The sequence below is a fragment of the Elephantulus edwardii genome, unplaced genomic scaffold (assembly GCF_000299155.1).
Source record: "Elephantulus edwardii isolate Elephantulus edwardi_28Jun2011 unplaced genomic scaffold, EleEdw1.0 scaffold00131, whole genome shotgun sequence".
Lineage (NCBI taxonomy): Eukaryota > Metazoa > Chordata > Mammalia > Macroscelidea > Macroscelididae > Elephantulus > Elephantulus edwardii.
Window position 1 is genome coordinate 9473521 of NW_006399881.1, and position 9625 is coordinate 9483145.

Genomic DNA, 9625 nt, shown 5'->3' on the forward strand with positions numbered 1-9625 from the left:
TGTAGACTGTTAAAAAAAAAAAAAAAAAAAAAAAAGGAGGCTCAGGCAGAGATTACCCATCTTCCTCCCGAGATGGTTCTGGTGGATTCAGACTCACAGAGCAGTGCTATGGACTGCACCACCAGAGCTCCCTACCAAGGAGCTTTGCAAGTTATAGAGATTAATTATAGGCCATTTACATAGGCATACTTAACTACAAAAGACACTGGGAAATGTGATTTAAGAATGGATCCAAGGCAAAGAGACATGGCTGTTGGAGACCATCTCAACCCACTACTGTGGAGTCAATTCTAACGCAGGGAAACCCTACAAAACAAAATAGAGTTGCCTCATAGGGTTTGCTGCTGTTGTTAGATACCTTTACATTGGCTCCAATTCATTTCACCATGGAACCTTATCTGATCCTGCACCATCCTCGCAATCTCTTTTCTCCTCACGTTCATTGTTGTGGTCACGAAGCAATATATCTCATTGAAGGTCGTCGTCGTCTTCTTTTTTTTTTTTACTCACGGTGACCTTCCATCAGGTTTCAGATGCTATAAATATTAAAAGAAGCTATTGCTTCATCTTTCTTCCATGGAGTAGCTAATGGATTTGAATTGCTGACCTTTTGGTTAGCAGCCTAACATGTACTATAATGTGCCACCAGGTGTCCCTGATATCATGCATTGCCTGCTCTCTCTTATTACTAAGTGCCGTTGAATTGACTCTGACTCATAGTGACCCAGTGTACAGCAGATCAAAACTTTGCCCAAGCTTGTACCAACCTTTCAATTGCCCTTGTGCTCAAGCCCATTTCTGCCAGTCACTATGTCAGTCTTTTTCCTTGAGGGTCTTCCTTTCTTTCATTGACCCTCCACCTTTCCAATATGATACCCTGTTCCAAGAGACTGGCCCCTCCAGACAACATGCCCAAAGCATGTGAGACAAAGTCTCACAACCTTTGCTTCTAAGGAGGATCTTGGCTGCACTTCTTCCAGGACAGGTTTGTTTGGTCTTTTGGCAGTCGATGGGACATTCAGTACTCTTTGCCAACGCCACAATTCAGAGGCGTGAATTCATCTTTGGTCTTCTTCAGTCAATATTAAACTTTGACATACTTTTGAAGTATACTTATGTCATTGTCCTTATTCATTGTCTAGCCAGGGAATAGCAAGTACAGAGGACCTGAGGCAAGAGCAGGCCAAGGATGGAGGAGGGAAAAGAAGGCGGACAATGTGGTCATTATCAGTACAAGACAATTTTGAGAGCAGAGCATGCATCTTAAATGATCACTGGGTAGAAAACCATGGGGGCTGGGAGACTTGCCCTCTTCCAAGCTGGATACCACATCACCATTAAGTCAGAGTAAGACCGCATGTTATTCTTAGGCCTGAGATCACAACTATGGCACATGGTAGGGCAGAGTTCCTATCTGTTGTTCATAAGGTCACTGTGAGTCATAGTTGACTCAGTGGCACCTAACAACAAGGGGACATGGACAATGACCTTTCTTGACAGCCACAACACCGTCAACTAAAACACCCAATGGACTTTTTCAAGTGACCTTCCTACTCTCCCATAAAGCTGCTGAATCATATTCTTGTAAAGTTCAATTTTTGCTATTTAAATGTGAGAACCCAATTGCCTTGATGTCTGTGGTTAGGGTGAGTTCATCCTTAGTTTCCCAAATCTGAAGTTGACTCTGACTCTTGGTGGCTGCATGTGCTACAGAACAGAATTGTCTTCCAGAGGGTTTTCACGACTATCGGTTTTGGTGGATTATCTTTGTGCCATTGAAATTTTCTATCAATTTTAGAGTCATCGTGAATGACTGCAATCCTGATGGAAAGCAGATGGTTGGGCTTTTAAAAATGGTACGCCTGAGTAGGTTGGAACTTCCAACCTTTAGATTAGCCTCAAACCAAAAACCCACTGCACTTGAGTCAATTACAACTCTTAGTGACCCCCTAGAGGATTTTTGAGGCTGTAAGTCCTTACAGAAGGAGATTGCTCATCTTTCTCCTGAGGATACGAGTGGATACAAGTCAGTGACCTTTTGGTTAGCATTGAAAGACATTACACCCTATGCTGCCATAGTTCCTTTCTGGGTTAGCAGTTGGATGTAAAACAATTTGTGTCTTCTTGCCACATCAGCCTTCCAGTAACACTGACTGTACTCTTCAGACGCTTAGTTCTTGCTCCGACCACTGGGTTGTGGGGAGATGCCGCTGCCATGCTCCGATGTGTGACAACCAGGATCAGCAACAATTTCTGCATTTCCTCTGGCCTTGCTGGGAATGAGAAATACTGCTCCCCTTGAGAGTGAATGCTAGAATAGATTGACCTGAATTATTCTGTCAATTCCACTTCATTGGATTAAAAGCAATTTAGAATTTGACGTGAAGGTGAGACCCTTTGTTTAAATGAGCAGATCCTATCCAGCTCTTGCACTTTGAACCTTCTCCATTGCAGGTGAGGCCTAGGAAACAGATCCTGACAAAGTTGCCCAACTGATTCCAGTGCCTGCCGCAACTTGAGGACACTACTGTAGACCTGTAGTTCTCAATGGAAAGTTATTTTCTTCTGTTGGGAATATCTGGAAATGTCTGAAGACATTTTTTTTAACACAGCTAGAAGAGCATGCTATTGATATCTTAAAACTAATCTAGTGTTATTGAGTCACTTTGGACTCAGAGTCCCCCTGTATTGGGTTTCTGGGCTGTAAATCACAATGGGAGAGGGCTACACTTGGAGTTACTCATAAATTCGAACCTCCGGGGACTCTGATCCTTTGAATTAACAGCACAGCTCTATGGATAATGCCACCAGAGCACCCCAGGTATGTATTGCATATATTGAGAATGTCACTTTTTCCCAGCTATTCCTCCAAATTTTAATTTGAAAAACAAATCGAAGTTTTAAAAAATACAACTATCACATAAAAACTTTTTACTAAGTTACCTCACATGTTTGCTAACATTATCCCATTTCTTTTCCTTCCTCGATCTCTCTCTCCCTCTCTCTCCTCTCTATCTCATCTCTATTTCTTCCCTCCCTCCCCTTCCCTCCCTTTCTGCCTTCCTCCCTTGCTCTCGCTTTCCTTCCCCTCTCTCTCCCTGCCTCCTTACCTTTCTCCCTCTCTCCTCCCTCCCCCCCTCTCACTTTCCCTTTCTCCCAACATATGCTTTCTCACACACATCCTCTTTTATGGAAACATCTGAAAGCCCTAGTAGCACTCTACATAAAAGGAAAGCAATTCGAGTCCAGCAGTTGCTTGAAAAAAGATGAGCCATCTCCTTTCATAAAGATTTACTGCCTGAGGAACCTGATGGAGTGTCACTATGAGTATTCGTCTTCTTGCTGCTCAGATGTCATAAATTTGGCAAGTAGCAGCTCCCCAAGCTAGTGCCCAGGTCCTCTTGACCCAGCCTCAGCAGTCTTTGATGGCATCCTTGCTTTCCATCATCAGATAGTCCTGGAGTTTCTGAAAGGAAGACCTTCTGCTGTCTTCTGCGACAGATTTGACAAGCTGCTACGTTCTTTAAAGCAAGATGATGATATTATCTCCAAGAGAAAATTCCCAGTGAAGAGAAAACATCTTTAATCTGTAACTGCATTAACTGATGCATCATTAGAGGATAGCTATCCACGTATCCAAAAAGCCAAGTCGTTTATAAGTAACAACTTGCTCTCTTGGTTCTAATTTCAATCCCAGGATATGTTTAAAGTAATAAATAGCAATAAAAAAAATACAGAACTGGAGCTTCTGCCTCTAGATAAACATCTTGCACAGCAGTGATAACTTGAGAATGCGCCGGCTTGGGAGGGTTTTCATGCTCTCGCTGAGATTACTCTACAGAGCAGGAACAGGCATTCTCTTTGATGAAGACTAAAAAAGTATGTGAAGGGACTTAATCAGCCACTCTAGGTGAGGGCAGCCTGATTATTCTCCCTGACTCTTCACTGCGGTTGCAGTGTTCTTCAAGATGAGAGACCTTGAATGAGCCAAGCCCCAGAGAGCTCATGACAAGCTCCATTCTCAGCCACCAGAAGAGAGGGCAGTGTCTGCAGAGGCAATCACATGAAAGGGTCCCTTGTAGAGACACTCAGCAGGCTTCTGAAGCTAGCTCTGAGAATAAAGAGAGGAAAGGAGGCAAGAGGCAAATCAAGAGTTGGGGATGATTGCAGCCGTTTGGCTGGCATAATGGACAAGACCTAATTGCAGTGGGTTTAGAGAAGAGCATAGGACATGAAACTGGCAAGTAGAGATCATTCATGTGAGGAATTTTAGTGTGAAACTTCCAGTGCCTGGCTACCATGGCTGATCAAAATGGATCAATGATTTTGTAAATAAAGTCTGATCAAAAGGAAGAAAATCGGAGAACAGAATTTCACGTTTTAAGTGGAACACATAACTTTCCAGACCCATTCAGGCAGGATAAATCCTGAAATCTATTGCCCAGAGAGAACCTTTATAATTTAAAACTATAAGCCCAAACTACCTCCTGAAGTCTTTGAGCACTAAAATCACTTATTCTAATAAGTATTGTATGTCTATTTTGAGCGCGTGCACATGTGGGTTTGTGTTTGTATGTGTGCACATAGGCTGTAGAAGTGGAACCAACTCAGAGCTGGCCCTCCAGTGGGTTTTCAGAGGCTGTAATTGGCATTGGAGAAGACTGCCCATCTTTTGCCCATGAAACTGTTGGTGAATTCTAACCAAATTTTAGGATAGCAGTATAACTCCTTAGCTACCAGACTCTGTTTTGAGCATTGTGCTATTTTAAAGAAGTATCTTTGTGAGATCAAATAGGTAAAGGCTGGATGGGAAGCTCAGTGGTAAATTAGTTTAAGATAAGTGGGTGGAATAACTTGGAAAAGAATTATGAGAATGGAAGCCATCTACAACCTTGAAGAATGTAACCAGTGTCACTGACTGGTGTGTTTATATGTAGGAATTTTTGAAAAGTAACTCTTTGGCTGTGTATATATTCATCAAAAGCTAGGAATAATTAAAATTTAAGTAGAAATAAGACATTAGAACTCTAAGTGACATTGCACTTAGAGTTGCTGAAGGAGGCATGTCTGTGTGTTCTGTTTTTATGCTATTGCAACATATTTGTAAGCTGGTGCAGATGTCCCCATTCAGAGAGAAGAACTAATGATGAGAGGAATAATTAATGGAGAGGGAATTGCTGGAGTAAGTCCTCAAGTAGGCAGGTGAGAAGGGCTGGCTTTGTGGCTTTCACACTGTGCTGTCTTTAAGGTCCCCAAATTCAAAGAGGCTCCATCAGTTCTGGTTCTAAGGCTCTTTTGTCACCACCTTAAGATTCTTTATATGTTTACCTTCGTAAATGAAGTCCCACCACATGTCTGATCAGAGTTTCCTGCTGTGATGGCTTGTGATGCATAAGCTATTTCAGATATTTCAAATACAAGCAGACTCACTCATTCTCAAGGTTTTAGAGTGCTTCCAGACCAAGACAGACTAAGAGAAAAGAGAAAAGTGAAGCCGGCAGCGTACTCCAGCCATGCGTGTGGCGCCCACCCAGCAGTCTGATGTGCTGAGGATGTGATGTGCTGCTGATGTGCAGTTTAGCATCTGGGAACAGACTGCAGTCCCAAACTCCTGGCAGTGCAAGCCCCACACCGCGCATCCCCACCCCTGCCACAGCACCTCATCCTGGGACACCACCCCTGCCACCGTCCCGTGCCCCTGCACCCCTGTCACACCCTGATGGCCATGCCACAGCCCTGCAAACCCGGCGGCACCCCAGGGACACTAGAGAGTTATTCATGCAGCACAGAGACTGACAAACAACCGTGGACAGTAGGATTTTTAATCAGAACATGAAGGCACACAGAGGATCCAGCCATCGCTTAAGCCAACAATCGAGCTGCTGTGGGACTGATCTGCCACAAGAAAGACCGGTAGGATCCTAATTGGGTTTTCTTGGGCACCTCAGATTGCCTGGGAGAGTACCCAAGGGTGAGCTCACTGCTGGGATTTTGGCTGAGCTCTCTTGGGCCACACCGACTGCCCAGGAATGAGTAGGCCACTGGTATATTGTCTGAACTTTTGTAGACACAGTACACCAGCCAGAGGCAAGTTAGTTGGTGGGAATTTTATTTTGACTTGTTGGATCCCGTTGGACCCAGGACCCTACTTGGGCAGGGACACTGTGTGAGGGCACCTGCATAAGTGCCACTGGACAGGAACCGCTGAGTGAAAACCACTGGCTGGGAGACGGACAGCTGGATTTTGAATAGGGATCCCAATTGTAAGCACACCCAGACAGCTGAGGTCTGAGTGAGGTTCCCCAAGTGGTTGACCTGCCCTTGTGTTAGCCCCACCCCCGTGCATGCCCCACCCCATTTGGCTCCATACTTGTGCCTCCACGTCTGGTCAATTAACCTGCCTTCAATCCAGAGCACCTTGACCTGTCTTGCATACAAAAGAGGCTGCTCTCACAGCCTCTGAACTGACATTTCCCTGGAGTCAGAAGTTCAGAGACAAATACAAGTGGGGTAGGTACCCAACTGATCCCTAGAGCATTTTGTCTTCAGATAAAGAACATATCAATGTCTCGAAGAAAGCAAGCTATCCCACACACTATACAAGTGCAAAGCAAGATGTCCCCTCCAAAGGGTGACACAGTACCAATGGATTTCTAAATGGATCTTTTTAAAGAAAATTTAAAAAACATCACTACAAGAAACAAAAAGAGACCTGGAGAAGTGGAAGGATATCCCTTGCTCATGGATAGGAAGACTCAATACTGTGAAAATGGCTATACTACCAAAGGCAATTTACATGTTCAGTGCAATCCCAGTACAAATACCAATCCCATTCTTCAACGAGATGGGAAAAGGCAATCTCTAGTTTCATTTGCAATGGAAAGAAGTCCTGAATAAGCAAAGGACTCCTTAAAAATAGAATTAAGGTAGGAGGCATCTCAGTCCCTGATTTCAAATCCTACTACACTACCATGGTGGTTTAGACTGCATGGTACTGGTACAATGACAGACACATAGATCAATGGAATCAAATTGAGAATCTGGAAATTAGCCAATCTATCTATGGTCAACTGATTTTTGACAAGGAGATGAAATCAGTTTAAGTGGGGAAACGACAGCCTTTTTAACAAATGGTGTTGGCAAAACTGGAAAAATATCTGCAGAAGACTCAAGGAAGATCCACACTTCACTCCATATACAAAAACCAACTCAAGGTGGATCATGGACCTAGGACTAAAACCAAGGACTATAAACATCATTAAAGGAAAGCTTGGAAGAACTCTAGTAGTCCTAATCCACAGCATAAACAGTCTTCCAAGTATCCTGGAAAAAAAAATCTACAACTAGAAGATAAAGTACATGAATGGGACCTTCTAAGAAGCAAATCTCTATACACATCCAAAATCTTCTCCAACAGGATAAAATGGGAAGCCACAGACTGGGAAAAAGTATTTGATAATGACATGTCAGATAAGGAACTTAAATCTAGAATTTGTAAAATACTTGAGCACCACAACAAGATAAAGGTAAATAATCCAATTGAAAAATGGGCACAGGATATGAACAGATACTTCACCAAAGAAGACATTCAGATGGCTACCAAGCACATGAAGAAATGTTCAAAATTACTAGCTCTAAGAGAGATGAAAATAAAAACAACTATGAGATATCATCTCATCCCAGTCACAATAGCAAAATTTAACAGAACAGCAAGCAACAAATGCTGGCGAGGTTGTGGAGAAACTGGAACCCTATTCACTGTTGGTGGGAGTGTAAGATGGTGCAACCACTGTGGAAGGTCGTATGACGCTTTCTCAAAAAGTTGCAAATAGAGATACCTTTTGACCCAGTAATTCCACTACTGGAAATATACCCCAAAGAGACCATAACTGACATCCAAGCAGATATATGCACACCCATGTTTATTGCAGCTTTGTTCACAATAGCAAGGAGGTGGAAACAACCTAAGTGCCCATCAACAAACGAATGGATAGAGAACCTGTGGTACATTCACACAGAAGAATACTACGCTGCATTGAAAAACAAGGAACTCATGCAATATTATTCAAAATGGGTCACCCTGGAGGACATTATGCTGAGTGAAAGATCTCAGTCACAAAAGGACAAATACTGCATGGTGCCACTGTTGTACAATGGGCTTGACATCGGGGTTGGGGTAAGACTGAGAAAAACTGGATATATTATATATAATGCATTGAAACAGATGAGGGAGAGAACAGTTTAAAAGCGATATATGATAGGGCATTATGGTTATCACAAGAGTCCAGAATTAAAGTTGCATAATGGGGTGTACTCGGGACATTGGGGGGTGAGGGGGGGATTATATACCAATGAAAGACATTTTCTTTTACTTTTCAAAGAAAGGATTGACCTGGTGGGGGGAGGGCTGGGCAGGGAGAAAAGTGCAACAATGAATGAATGGTAATCCAAAATCTCTATAAATGTTCGTTGAAATTAATAAAAATAAAAAAAGAGAAAACATTGAGAATCATAGCAGGCCTTTGTGTGCCTTGCTGTGAATGTGTCATTAGGAAGTCTTACTGGTGGATGACACCATGTTTGGTGAAGTAGACAGCCAGCAACTGTGAGAGACCCTTAGTGAGATGATTTGGTGCAGTAGTCAGATCTGTGAAGTGGAACATGGTGTGTTAAGATGATGACAAAGTACCAAGCAATGTTTCGCTCCATTTTACCTAACTTAGGTGGCAAAGAGTTGAAGCCAATGTAGTGGCAACTATCTATATGTGATCTGTCTGTCTATCATCTGTGACCTATTGATCTATACAAAATCCAGTGGAGTATAAAGAAACATGCTTGGGTGTGTATTCTCCACACTCAGTTCTACGTCTCTGGGACTGGTTTGCAGCATCTCCTCTTTGGTTGCCTGCTGTTCCAGGCCCCACTTGGCCTGCCCCACTCCACAAGCTCTGCCACTCTTCCCTTCAGAATGGAACTGGATCACACTGGTGAGTAGAGAGCACTGCTTTCTGCTGTGCCCTCCACCCTCAGTGGAAGCTTGGGTGTAGAGTTGACAGGATCAAGTGCACGTACCGAGGCGGCTCAAAGCAGGATGTGGTAACAGCTGTCTAAGCCCCAGGCTGACAGTGACACAAAATGCATCTCAGGGGGTTCATCTCCTATCCCAGTACCTAATGCGTCCTGCCACTGGGTGGGTCAATGGACACAAAGGGAAACTTAAATGCCTGACTTGACTTTCCGTAGTTCACCTGGGCTGGGGAATTGTCTATAGTGACTGGTAGGAGAGAAAATGTGCCAGCCAGCAAGGCCAAGTATGTAAGGTAAAATTTCCACTAATTGCTTCAAATTGTTATTTCTCTTAGCTTAGAACACTGAACAGCAAGTAAAAGTACCATGACAAGTAAAGAGAAGGGCTGGGGAAGAAATACAAAACCCTTTATTTCTTAATACTTTTGTTCCTTTTGAACAAGGAGCCTCACAGTTTCATTTTGTGCTGGGCCTCACAAATTACATAGCCAAACTAGTATATTAAGAACTCAAATAAATTAAAAACTTGCTATATCTACTATACCCTGGCCCCTGCGCTAGAGGCTTTCACACTCATAATCTCTTCAACTTCTGATAA